This window comes from Salvelinus sp. IW2-2015, unplaced genomic scaffold (genome assembly GCF_002910315.2).
Source record: "Salvelinus sp. IW2-2015 unplaced genomic scaffold, ASM291031v2 Un_scaffold4904, whole genome shotgun sequence".
In the NCBI taxonomy this organism is placed as follows: domain Eukaryota; kingdom Metazoa; phylum Chordata; class Actinopteri; order Salmoniformes; family Salmonidae; genus Salvelinus; species Salvelinus sp. IW2-2015.
Genome location: NW_019946173.1, coordinates 17,305 through 31,121, shown reverse-complemented (window position 1 = coordinate 31,121; position 13,817 = coordinate 17,305).

Genomic DNA, 13,817 nt, shown 5'->3' with positions numbered 1-13,817 from the left:
GAGGCAAGCAACACTGAAGCATGTATGAGAGCACCAGCTGTTCCGGATGACTGTGTGATCACACTCTCCGTAGCTGATGTGAGCAAGACCTTTAAACAGGTCAACATTCACAAAGCTGCGGGGCCAGACGGATTACCAGGAAATGTACTCAAAGCATGCATGGACCAACTGGCAAGTGTCTTCACTGACATTTTCAAACTCTCCCTGTCTGAGTCTGTAATACCAACATATTTCAAACATACCACCATAGTCCCGGTGCCCAAGAAAGCAAAGGTAACCTCCCTAAATGATTACCGCCCCGTAGCACTCACATCGGTAGCCATGAGGTGCTTTGAAAGGCTGGTCATGGCTCACATCAACACCATCTTGCCGGAAACCCTAGACCCACTCCAATTTGCATACCGCCCCAACAGATCTACAGATGACACAATCTCAATCGCACTCCACACTGSCCTTTCCCACCTGGACAAAAGGAACACCTATGTGAGAATGCTGTTCATTGACTACAGCTTAGCGTTCATCACCATAGTGCCCACAGAACTCATCACTAAGCTAAGGACCCTGTTACTAAACACCTCCCTCTGCAACTGGATCCTGGACTTCCTGACGGGCTGCACCCAGGTGGTAAGGGTAGGCAGCAACACATCTGCCACGCTGATCCTCAACATTGGGGCCCCTCAAGGGTTCGTGCTCAGTCCCCTCCTGTACTCCCTGTTCACCCACGACTACATGGCCAGGCACGACTCCAACACCATCATTAAGTTTGCTGACGACACAACAGTGGGAGGCCTGATCACCAACAACGATGAGACAGCCTATASGGAGGACGTCAGAGACCTGGCCGTGTGGTGCCAGAACAACAACCTCTCCTTCAACGTGATCAAGACAAAGGAGCTGATTGTGGACTACAGGAAAAGGAGAGCCGAACAGGCCCCCATTTAACATCGACAGGGCTGAAGTGGAGCGGGTCGAGAGTTTCAAGTTACTTGGTGTCCACATCCCCAACAAGCTATCATGGTCCAAACACACCCAGACAGTTGTGAAGAGGGCACGACAAGACCTATTCCCCCTSAGGAAACTGAAACGATTTGGCAAGGGTCCCCAGATCTTCAAAAAGTTCTAYAGCTTCACCATCGAGAGCATCCTGACTGGTTGCATCACCACCTGGTATGGCAACTGCTCTGCATCTGACCGTAAGGCTCTACAGAGTGCCATCACTGGGTCCAAGCTTCCTGCCATCCAGGACCTCTATACCAGGTGGTGTCAGAGGAATGCCCTAAAAATTGTCAAAGACTCCAGTCACCCTAGTCATAGATTGTTCTCTCTGCTACCGCACGGCAAGCGGTACCGGAGCACCAAGTCTAGGACCAAAAGGCTTCTCAACAGCTTCTACCCCCAAGCCATAAGACTGCTGAACAATTAATCAAATGGCCACCCGGACTGTTTACATATTGACCCCCCCCCTCTTTGTTTTTACACCATCATGCCAGAAACCCTAGACCCACTCCAATTTGGGGGTGGGTCCAATTTGCATTCTTGAATGTTGCAAATAGAAATTCCCTAAATAGAGTCAATGTTATTTCTTCTTCAACAGAGAGGCATTTTTGTTCTACATAGCCTATTTCTATCTATTTTTATGTTACTACTCGCTGTTTATTATCTATTCATAGTCACTTTACAAATTACCTTGACTAACCTGTATCCCCGCACGTTGACTCTGTACCGATACCACCTGTATATAGCCTTGTTATTGTTATGTAAATGTMTTGTGTTTCTCATTTTTGTATACTTTTTTTCACTTTAGTTTATTTTGTGAATATTTTCACTACTTTAGACCAGAGCCCTATTCCCTATATAGTGCACTACTATAGGACAGAGCCCTATTCCTCTATAGTGCACTACTATAGACCAGAGCCCTATTCCCTATATAGTGCACTACTATAGACCAGAGCCCTATTCCTATATAGTGCACTACTATAGACCAGAGCCCTATTCCCTATATAGTGCACTACTATTAGACCAGAGCCCTATTTCCCTATATCAAGTGCACTACTATAGACCAGAGCCTATTCCCTATATAGTGCACTACTATAGACCAGAGCCCTATCCCTATATAGTGCTCTACTATAGACCAGAGCCCTATTCCCTATATAGTGCACTACTTTAGACCAGAGCCATATTCCCTATATAGTGCTCTACTATAGACCAGAGCCCTATTCCCTATATAGTGCTCTACTTTAGACCTGAAATAGGGTGCCATTGGGGACACAAACACGTTGTCAGCTAGACATCCGGCTAATGGTAGATTTACATCAGCCTCATGTAACTATCTATTACCCACGAGCCTCTGCTCTCTCTCTGTGATTCACAGGACTTCATCATACTCTGTCATCACGAGCCACAAATGTCACTTAGCCTGAATGCTAATGAAGATTAGTCATCTTAAAATGTGCCTACTAAATGATTGACAAGGCTAGTGTAAGTTAGTGCTTTAGTATGTTGGCTTGGGTTACGTAACCTATATTTGACTTTATTTAGTAGTTCACTGCATTTAAAAGCGGGGATAAAACTACAATACATTATTTCTCATCAGACTCACATGGTTAACTAGATTCAACCATGATTTCTATTATGTTGAATAATGTACTGCGCATGCCTGTGTGTTTCTGTGTTACAGATGGCTACACCACAGATGACATAGAGTTCTACTGGAAAGGGGGGGAGAATGCTGTGACAGGAGTGACCCGTATCCAGCTGCCTCAGTTCTCCATCGTGGACTACAAACTGGTTTCCAGAAATGTGGTCTTTTCCACAGGTACAGTAACAGCCATGGAGAGCCATGATTAGGGTGGCTTTTCCAGAAATGTAGGTTTGACGATTCAGGAGGGAATCTAGAATCCTCCAACTAGGATTTCTGGGAAACCTGGGAGCTTTGTGGAAGTTACTGCAACACTTATCATGATCATATTATGCAGTCCCCGTGTTTGGTATCATTATCAAAAGAATTGGCGCACTCTTTTGTGATTCGTTTTTTGTTTGTTAGAGAAACCAGACCAACAGCCTCTGATGAAGTTTCCGTTGTTTGTTAGAGAAACCAGACCAACAGCCTCTGATAAAGTTCCCATTGTTTGTTAGAGAAACCAGACCAACAGCCTCTGATGAAGTTTCCATTGTTTGTTAGAGAAACCAGACCAACATCCTCTGATAAAGTTCCCATTGTTTGTTAGAGAAACCAAACCAACACCCTCTGATAAAATTACCATTGCCTCCAACTTTGTTATTGTTACTTTATTTTACTAAGCAACACTCTCTCTCCCAGCTCCCTCCAAAATGTTAATATGTTCCTGTGTATTGTATTACAGTTTTCATATGTTCCTGTGTATTGCATTGTGATGTAGTTTGGAGGTACTCAAACACCCTGAACCAGTGATCCAGTATACGAGAGTTATTGTTTGGAGTCCTGTAGTGTAGTGGTCGTCCTGTGCTGTGCCTGCCTGCGTACCGTTCTAATGAGAGACAATTTACCACTTAGTACAAATGGGCTTCCTTATAACAGGCTATGTATCATACCGGCTGGGCCCTCTCACCAAAACACAAGGAATGCTTCTTGGAGCCCTGCACGGGCATGAATTAAGCCTGAGTTCTACCCATGCCAGCGACGTTCAGGCTATACCCTACCCAGGTCCGATTTCTTCTGCCAAATTGAAGGTCTGGACCGGCTCTTCCCGAAGCCTGAAATCAGCAATAACTTGCAAGGGGGCTAGAAGGAGTGAGGGGTTGTGCAAGGGGGCTTAGAAGGAGTGAGGGGTTGTGCAAGGGGGCTAGAAGGAGTGAGGGGTTGTGCAAGGGCTAGAAAGGAGTGAGGGGTTGTGCAAGGGGTTAGAAGGAGTGAGGGGTTGTGCAAGGGGGCTAGAAGGAGTGAGGTGGGTTGTGTAATAATAATTCAGTAATTCCTTTAAATGAACATGTGTGAACATGCTGGTGTCTAGTGGAGCCCATGATGAAGCTTTAACACGTCTAGTGGAGCCCATGATGAGGCTTTAACACGTCTAGTGGAGACCATGATGAGGCTTTAACACGTCTAGTGGAGCCCATGATGAGGCTTTAACACGTCTAGTGGAGACCATGAGGAAGCTTTAACGCGTCTAGTGGACCATGAGGAAGCTTTAACACGTCTAGTGGAGACCATGAGGAAGCTTTAACACGTCTAGTGGAGACCATGAGGAAGCTTTAAACACGTCTAGTGGAGACCATGACGAAGCTTCAACACGTCTAGTGGAGACCATGACGAAGCTTTAACACGTCTAGTGGAGACCATGACGAGGCTTAACACGTCTAGTGGAGACCATACGAGGCTTTAACAACGTCTAGTGGAGACCATGATGAGGCTTTAACATGTCTAGTGGAGACCATGAGGCTTTAACACGTATAGTGGACACCATGAGGAAGCTTTAACACGTCTAGTGGAGACCATGACGGAGCTTTAACACGTCTAGTGGAGACCATGACGAAGCTTTAACACACGTCTAGTGGAGACCATGAGGAAGCTTTAACACGTCTATGGAGACCTGACGAAGGTTTAACACGTCTAGTGGAGACCATGACGAAGCTTTAACACGTCTAGTGGAGACCATGAGGAAGCTTTAACACGTCTAGTGGAGACCATGAAGAATCTTTAACAACGTCTAGTGGAGACCATGAGGAAGCTTTAACACGTCTAGTGGAGACCATGACGGAGCTTTAACACGTCTAGTGGAGACCATGACGAAGCTTTAACACGTCTAGTGGAGACCATGAGGAAGCTTTAACACGTCTAGTGGAGACCATGACGAAGCTTCAACACGTCTAGTGGAGACCATGAAGAAGCTTTAACACGTCTAGTGGAGACCATGAGGAAGCTTTAACACGTCTAGTGGAGACCATGACGAAGCTTCAACACGTCTAGTGGAGACCATGACGAAGCTTTAACACGTCTAGTGGAGACCATGATGAAACTTTAACACGTCTAGTGGAGACCATGACGAAGCTTTAACACGTCTAGTGGAGACCATGACGAAGCTTTAACACGTCTAGTGGAGACCGTGAGAAGCTTTAACACGTCTAGTGGAGACCATGACGAAGCTTAACACGTCTAGTGGAGACCGTGAGAAGCTTTAACACGTCTAGTGGAGACCGTGAGGAAGCTTTAACACGTCTAGTGGAGACCATGATGGAGCTTTAACACGTCTAGTGGAGACCATGAGAGCTTTAACACGTCTAGTGGAGACCATGATGGAGCTTTAACAGGTCTAGTGGAGACCATGATGGAGACTTTAACACGTCTAGTGAGGACCATGAGGAGCTTAACACGTCTAGTGAGACCGATGATGAAACTTTAACACGTCTAGTGGAGACCATGATGAAGCTTTACGTCTAGTGGAGACCATGTGTGAGCTTTAACACGTCTAGTTAGACATGAGGAGCTTTAACACGTCTAGTGGAGCCATGAGAAGCTTTAACACGTCTAGTGGAGACCATGAGAAAGCTTTAACACGTCTAGTGGAGACCATGACGAAGCTTTAACCGTCTAGTGGAGACCATGACGAAGCTTTAACACGTCTAGTGGAGACCGTGACGAAGCTTTAAACACGTCTAGTGGAGACCGTGAGGAGCTTTAACACGTCTAGTGGAGACCGGAGGAAGCTTTAACGCGTCTAGTGGAGACCGTGAGGAAGCTTTAACACGTCTAGAGGAGACCATGAGGCTTTAACACGTCTAGTGGAGACCATGAGGAAGCTTTAACACGTCTAGTGGAGACCATGATGGAGCTTTAACACGTCTAGTGGAGACCATGATGGAGCTTTAACACGTCTAGTGGAGACCATGAGGCTTTAACACGTCTAGTGGAGACCATGATGGAGCTTTAACACGTCTAGTGGAGACCATGATGAAACTTTAACACGTCTAGTGGAGACCATGATGAAGCTTTACCACGTCTAGTGGAGACCATGATGGAGCTTTAACACGTCTAGTTGAGACCATGATGGAGCTTTAACACGTCTAGTGGAGACCATGAGGAAGCTTTAACACGTCTAGTAGACCATGACGAAGCTTTAACACGTCTAGTGGAGACCATGAGGAAGCTTTAACACGTCTAGTGGAGACCATGACGAAGCTTTAACACGTCTAGTGGAGACCGTGACGAAGCTTTAACACGTCTAGTGGAGACCGTGAGGAAGCTTTAACACGTCTAGTGGAGAACCGTGAGGAAGCTTTAACGCGTCTAGTGGAGACCGTGAGAAGCTTTAACACGTCTAGGGAGACCTTGAGGCTTTAACACGTCTAGTGGAGACCATGAGGAAGCTTTAACACGTCTAGTGGAGACCATGGAGCTTTAACACGTCTAGTGGAGACCATGATGGAGCTTAACAAGTCTAGTGGCGACCATGAGGACTTTAACACGTCTATAGGACCATGATGAAGATTTAACACGCTAGTGGAGACCATGATGAAGATTTAACACGTCTAGTGGAGACCATGATGGAGCTTTAACACGTCTAGTGAGACCATGAGGAAGCTTTAACACGTCTAGTGGAGACCATGACGAGCTTTAACACGTCTATTGGAGACCATGAGGAAGCTTTAACACGTCTAGTGGAGACCATAAGGAAGCTTTAACACGTCTAGTGGAGACCATGACGAGCTTTAACACGTCTAGTGGAGACCATGATGGAGCTTTAACACGTCTAGTGAGACCATGAGGAAGCTTTAACACGTCTAGTGGAGACCATGACGAGGCTTTAACACGTCTAGTGGAGACATGATGGAGCTTTAACACGTCTAGTGGAGACCATGATGAGGCTTTAACACGTCTAGTGGAGACCATGATGAAGCTTTAACACGTCTAGTGGGACCATGAGGAAGCTTTAACACGTCTAGTGGAGACCATGACGAAGCTTTAACACGTCTAGTGGAGACCATGAGGCTTTAACACGTCTAGTGGAGACCATGAGGAAGCTTTAACACGTCTAGTGGAGACCACGACGGAGCTTTAACACGTCTAGTAGAGACCATGACGAAGCTTTAACACGTCTAGTGGAGACCATGAGGAAGCTTTAACACGTCTAGTGGAGACCATGACGAAGCTTAACACGTCTAGTGGAGACCATGACGAAGCTTTAACGCGTCTAGTGGAGACCGTGAGGAAGCTTTAACACGTCTAGTGGAGACCGTGAGAAGCTTTAAACGCGTCTAGTGGAGACCGTGAGGAAGCTTTAACACGTCTAGAGGAGACCATGAGGCTTTAACACGTCTAGTGGAGACCATGAGGAAGCTTTAACACGTCTAGTGGAGACCATGGGAGCTTTAACACGTCTAGTGGAGACCATGATGGAGCTTTAACACGCTAGTGGAGACCATGATGGAGCTTTAACACGTCTAGTGGAGACCATGATGAAATTTAACACGTCTAGTGGAGACCATGATGAAGATTTAACACGTCTAGTGGAGACCATGATGAGCTTTAACACGTCTAGTGGAGACCATGAGGAAGCTTTAACACGTCTAGTGGAGACCATGACGAGGCTTTAACACGTCTATTGAGACCATGAGGAAGCTAAACACCGTCTAGTGGAGACCATAAGGAAGCTTTAACACGTCTAGTGGAACCCAGACGAGGCTTTAACACGTCTAGTGGAGGACCAGTGATGAGCTTTAACACGTCTAGTGGAGACCATGAGGAAGCTTTAAACACGTCTAGTGGAGACCATGACGAGGCTTTAACACGTCTAGTGGAGACCAGTGTGATGAGGCTTTAACACGGTCTAGTGGAGACCATATGAGGCTTTTAACACGTCTAGTGGAGACCATGAAGCTTAACACGTCTAGTGGAGACCATGACGAAGCTTTAACACGTCTAGTGGAGACCATGAAGCTTTAACACGTCTAGTGGAGACCATGAAGCTTTAACACGTCTAGTGGAGACCATGACGAAGCTTTTACGCGTCTAGTGGAGACCGTGAGGAAGCTTTAACACGGCTAGTGGAGACCATGAGGCTTTAACACGTCTAGTGGAGACCGTGATTTAGCTTTAACACGTCTAGTGGAGACCTGACGAAGCTTTAACACGTCTAGTGGAGACCACGATGAGACTTTAACACGTCTAGTGGAGACCGTGAGGCTTTAACACGTGTAGTGGAGACCATGACGGAGCTTTAACACGTCTAGTGGAGACCATGACGGAGCTTTAACACGTCTAGTGGAGACCATGATGAGGCTTTAACACGTCTAGTGGAGACCGTGATGAAGCTTTAACACGTCTAGTGGAGACCATGAGGCTTTAACACGTCTAGTGGAGACCGTGATGAAGCTTTAACACGTCTAGTGGAGACCATGACGAAGCTTTAACATAAATAAGTGATGTTTCAACTACTAGTATTACTGAAGCTATAGCCTACTGCCTATTCTATTACTAAAGCCTACTGTCTTCTGAGTATTTGATGAATGTATTTGCTACTTTGACGGTATAATATAGTTTTGATGAACTTATTTGTTTTGATAAGGCAACTACATTTTGAAAATGCATTGACTGTTTAGCAAAAGGACAGAGAGTTCTTTGTCTCGTGCACTCTGTTTTGAAAATCGATTGTTCCAGAAAATGATTGTACGCGATTGAGAAAAACTGTAATGTCATCGAAGCATAAACGTTTATTATTCTACTGATAAATTAAATTTACATTTACATTGTGGTCTCAATGCTAAGATGCGAACAAATCATTTGAAGTTTGGTCCAGGCTTGCTTGTTACCATGGTGACAAACTCACCCATGCTGCCGTTGCTATGGGAACGTGAAACAAGCCACGACATAAGATAGGCCTATCACTGTGTTCGTGCCGCTTGAGTTAAGCAGTAGTACTGTCACTTTTTCCATCTTCTCCCACCTTCTACTATGTTGTGTTCCTATAGACAGGTGCCGTCCCAAGACGGTCTCTAGTTAGTACAGTCCAGGCCATTCTGTATGTCTGTCGTGAAATATGACGTATTGTTTTCCCTACAGGTGCCTACCCACGTCTGTCTCTGAGCTTCAAGCTAAAGAGGAACATCGGCTACTTCATCCTGCAGACCTACATGCCCTCCATCCTGATCACCATCCTGTCCTGGGTCTCCTTCTGGATCAACTAYGACGCCTCTGCTGCCAGAGTGGCTTTAGGTACTGCCTTTAAAACTGACCTCTGATCTGTAGAGAGAGAGAGAGAGACGGGGATAGTGTGACTGTCCCCTCTGCTGCCAGAGTGGCTTTGGGTACTGCCTTTAAAACTGACCTCTGATCTGTAGAGAGAGAGAGACGGGGATAGTGTGACTGTCCCCTCCGCTGCCAGAGTGGCTTTAGGTACTGCCTTTAAAACTGACCTCTGATCTGTAGAGAGAGAGACGGGGTTAGTGTGACTGTCCCCTCTGAGCCAGTGCATTGGGACACAGAGTGCGAGGGGGGGGGCGTGGGGTTATTTAAGATAGTCTTTGTAGAGGTAGGGTTTCAGATGTTTTGGGAACATGGGTAGGGACTCTGCTGTCCTAGATTCAGGGGGAAACCTGGTTGCACCAGAACAGAGTGCTCGGGTTGGGATATAGGGTTTGAGCATAGCCTGAAGGTAGGGAGGGCCAGTTCCTCTTGCTGCTCCGTAGGTAAGCACCATGGTGTTGTAGTGGATGTGAGTTTCAACTGGAAGCCCATGGAGTGTGTGGAGGAGTGGGGTAACATGGGAGAACTTAGGAAGGTTGAAAACCAAGTGGGTTGCAGAGTTTTGGATAAATTGCAGGGGTTGTAATGGCACAAGCTGAGAGCCCAGACAACACAGAGTAGACTCCTGCAGGAGTGAGTCACTGCTTTGATGTTTGCAGAGAATGACAGAGTGTTATCCAGGGTCATGCCAGGTTCTTTGCACTCTGGGAGGACAACACTGTGGAGTTGTCAACTGTGATGGCAAGGTCTTTGAACGGGCAGGCATTCCCCGGGAGGAAGAGCAGCTCTGTCTTGTCGATATTGACCTTGGTGGACCGACATCCAAGTTGAAATATCTGCCAGGCACGCAGAGATGCGTGTCGCCACCTGGGAGGAAGGAGAAAAGTAGTTGAGTGTCATCTGTATAGCAATGATAGGAGAGACCATGTGAGGATATGACGGAGCTGAGTGACTTGGTCTACAGAGAGAACAGGAGAGGTCCATCCTCATAGCAGTGATAGGAGAGACCAGGTGAGGATATGACAGAGCTGAGTGACTTGGTCTACAGAGAGAAGAAGAGAGGTCCATCCTCATAGCAGTGATAGGAGAGACCATGTGAGGATATGATGGAGCTGAGTGACTTGGTCTACAGAGAGAAGAGGAGAGGTCCATGCTCATAGCAGTGATAGGAGAGACCAGGTGAGGATATGACCAGTGACTTGATATATAGAGTGTTACGCGGAGTGGAACAGGGAAACCCAAGAGCAGACTCAGACGAGGAGACTGGGATGAAGTAACCAAGGTATTTATTGAAACACAGCGGGAAGATGGAGTGCAGGCCAGGGGAAGCTCGGGCGGGTTGCAGGAAACCAGGTGCGGAGGCTGGAGCTAGAAGGGTTGGCACAGGGTAAGCAGGTCCGGAGGGGAATCCAAGGGAGCAGTAGAGTGGGGAATCCAGGGCAGAGTAGCAGGATGAGGAGGCGTGGGACTGGAGACAGGGACCAGTGTCAGAGTGGGCAGAACTGTAGCGGAGAGGAAAACAGGCACAACAGGATAACAGGATCTAAATAGTAATAAATGGCTAGAAACGTGGACTGACTGAGCAGAGATTACGATCTGGCAGTGTGGAAGTGGCAGGACTGAGTATTTGTAGAGGTCTTGATTATGGAACAGGTTGCAGCTGGTGGGGATCTGCTCTGACTCCACACAAACCTGTCTCCACTCACGCAATCACATACACCCACACACAGAGAGGGAGAGGGAGAACACTGGAGTGGCGGCAGGTCAAGGAGACACAGGATGAGCAGTAGAGTGGCAGAGCAGATGTAACATAGAGAGAAGTGAGAGGGCCTAGAACCGAGCCCTGGGGGACACCGGTAGTGAGAGTACGTGTGCTGACACAGATCCTCTCCATGCCACCTGGTAGGAGCGGCCTGCCAAGTAGGATGCAATCCAGGAGTGTGTGAGCCTGAGACGCCCAACCCTGAGACGATGGAGAGGAGGATCTGATAGAGTCTGAGACGCCCAGCCCTGAGAGGGTGGAGAGGAGGATCTGATAGAGTCTGAGACACCAGCCCTGAGAGGGTGGAGAGGAGGATCTGAGAGAGTTCTGAGACACCCAGCCCTGAGAGGGTGGAGAGGAGGATCTGATAGAGTCTGAGACACCCAACCCTGAGAGGGTGGAGAGGAGGATTGATAGAACCTGAGACTCCAGCCCTGAGAGGTGGAGAGGAGGATCTGATAGAGCCTGAGACTCCCAGCCCTGAGAGGGTGGAGAGGAGGATCTGATTAGAGTCTGAGACACCAAGCCTGAGAGGGTGGAGAGGAGGATCTGATAGAGCCTGAGACACCCAACCCTGAGAGGGTGGAGAGAGGATCTGATAGAGTTAGAAGGTGGAGAGGAGGATCTGATAGAGTCTGAGACCAGCTGAAGGTGGAGAGGAGGATCTGATAGAGTCTGAGACACCAGCCCTGAGAGGGTGGAGAGAGAGGATCGGATAGATCTGAGACACCCAGCCCTGGGAGTGGTGAGAGGAGGATCTGAGTAGACCTGAGACACCCAACCCTGAGAAGGGTGAGAGGAGGATCTGATAGAGCTCTGGAGACACCCAGCCCTGAGAGGATGGAGAGGAGATCTGAATAGAACCTGAGACACCCAGCCCTGAGAGGTGAGGAGGAGGATCTGATAGACCCGAACGCCCACCGTCGAGAGGGACCTGGAGAGGAGGATCTGATAGATGTCTGGACACCCAGCCCTGAGAGGTGGAGAGAGGATTTCGGATAGAACCTCGAGACACCCAGCCTGAAGGTGGGAGGAGATCTGATGCCTATGACCACTGAGAGCTAAGAGAGACATAGCAGCCTGAGAGGGTGGAGAGGAGGATCTGAGTAGAGCTGAGAGGGTGGAGAGAGAGGAGTGATAAGCCGGGGGTGAAGGGTATTTAGAACCTGAGACGAACCCAGCCCTGAGGAGGGTGGAGAGGAGGATCTGATAGAGCTGAGACACCCACCTTGAGGGTGGAGAGGAAGGAATCTGGATAGAGCCTGAGACACACCGAGTCCTGAGAGCGGTGGAGGGAGGATCTGATAGAGCTGAGAGGCACCCAGCCTGAGAGGTGAGAGGTGGATTGAGAGGCCTGAGTACTTCCCATCCCTGAGAGGGTGGAGAGGAGGATCTGATAGAGACTGAGACACCCAACCCTGAGAGGGTGGAGAGGAGGATCTGATAGTCTGAGACACCCAGCCCTGAGAGGGTGGAGAGGAGGATCTGATGGTTCACGGGGTCGAAGGCAGTGGCTGGATTTAGGAGGATGAGAACAGAGGAGAGAGAGTCAGCTTTGGCATTCTCCATGACACAGAGAAGAGCAGTCTCAGTTGAGTGACCCATCTTGAGGAGGAGGTCAGAGACCTGGCCTTGTGGTGCCAGGACAGCAACCTCTCCCTCAACATGGTCAAGACTAAGGAGAAGATTGTGGACTACAGGAAAAGGAGGACATAGCACGCCCCCATTCTCATCGACGGGGCTGTATTGGAGCAGGTTGAGAGCTTCAAGTTCCTTGGTGTCCACATCACCAACAAACTATCATGGTACAAGCACACCAAGACAGTTGTGAAGAGGGCACGACATAACCTATTCCCCCTCAAGAGACTGAAAAGATTTGGCATGGGTCCACAGATCCTCAAAAGGTTCTACAGCTGCGCCATTGAGAGCATCCTGACCGGTTGCATCACCGCCTGGTATGGCAACTGCTCTGCATCTGACTGTAAGGTGTTACAGAGTGCCATCACTGGGGCCAAGCTTCCTGCCATCCAGGACCTCTATACCAGGCGGTGTCAGAGGAAGGCCCTAAAAATTGTCAAAGACTACAGCCATCCTAGTCATAGACTGTTCTCTCTGCTACCGCACAGCAAGCGGTACCAGAGCGCCAAGTCTAGGACCAAGAGGCTTCTAAACAGCTTCTACCTCCAAGCAATAAGACTCCTGAACATCTAATCAGACTATTTGCATTGCCCCCCCCCCTCTTTTACACTGCTGCCACTCTCTGCTATTATCTATGCATAGTCACTTTAATAACTCTACCCATATGTACATATTACCTCAATTACGTCAACTAACCGGTGCCCCTGCACATTGACTCTGTACTGGTACCCCCTGTATATAGTCTCGCTATTGTTATTTTACTGCTGCTCTTTAATTATTTGTTACTTTATTTTTCTTAAAACTGCATTGTTGGTTAAGGGCTTGTAAGTACGCATTTCACTGTAAGGTCTACTACACCTGTTGTATTCAGCATTTCACTGTAAGGTCTACACCTGTTGTATTCGGCGCATGTGACAAATACGATTTGATTTGAAGCCTGACTGGTTAGGGTCCAGAAGATGGTTCTGAGAGAGATAACGAGAGAGTTGATCTGAGACAGAACGCTCAAGTGTTTTGGAAAGAAAATAATGAAGGATATCGGTCTGTAGTTTTTTGACGTGGATGAGACCAGTCGACCCAATAGGCTGAGTGGATGAGACCAGTTGACTCAATAGGCTGAGTGGATGAGACCAGTGGACTCAATAGGCTGAGTGGATGAGACCAGTGGACTCAATAGGCTGAGTGGATGAGACCAGTGGA